Source organism: Orycteropus afer, unplaced genomic scaffold (genome assembly GCF_000298275.1).
Source record: "Orycteropus afer afer isolate SDZICR_OR568_19922 unplaced genomic scaffold, OryAfe1.0 scaffold00005, whole genome shotgun sequence".
In the NCBI taxonomy this organism is placed as follows: Eukaryota; Metazoa; Chordata; class Mammalia; order Tubulidentata; family Orycteropodidae; genus Orycteropus; species Orycteropus afer.
The window spans coordinates 6,176,702-6,177,329 of NW_006921592.1; positions in this window are offsets into that span (position 1 = coordinate 6,176,702).

Genomic DNA, 628 nt, shown 5'->3' on the forward strand with positions numbered 1-628 from the left:
GATTGTGGAACAGACCATCAACTGCTCATATGCAAGTTCAACTTGAAGTTGAAGACAATTAAAACAAGTCTATGAGATCCAAAATATGACCTTGAATATATTCTTCCTAAATTTAGAGACCATCTAAAGAATAGATTAGAACACGAAGGACAGAAAACCAGAAGAATTGTGGGATGATATCATCAGTATCATCTATGAAGAAAGCAAGAGGTCATTAAAAAGACAAGAAAGAAAGAAAAGACCAAAATAGATGTCAGAAGATTCTGAAACCTGCCCTTGAGTGAAAAGTGGCTAAAGCAGATGGAAGAAATGACAAGATGAAAGAGCGGAACAGAAGATTTCAAAGAGCAGCTTAAGCAGACAAAGCCAATTACTATACTGAAATGTGCAAAGACCTGGAGTTAGAAAACCAAAAGGGAAGAACACTCTCAGCATTTCTCAAGCTGACAGAATTGAGGAAAAAAGTTAAGCCTCAAGTTGCAGTACTGAAAGATTCTATGGGTAAAATATTGAATGATGCAGGAAACATCAAAAAAGATGGAAGGAATACACAGAGTCACTGTACCAAAAAGACCTGGTTGATCTTCATCCATTGCAGGAGGTGGCATATGATCAAGAACCAATGGTA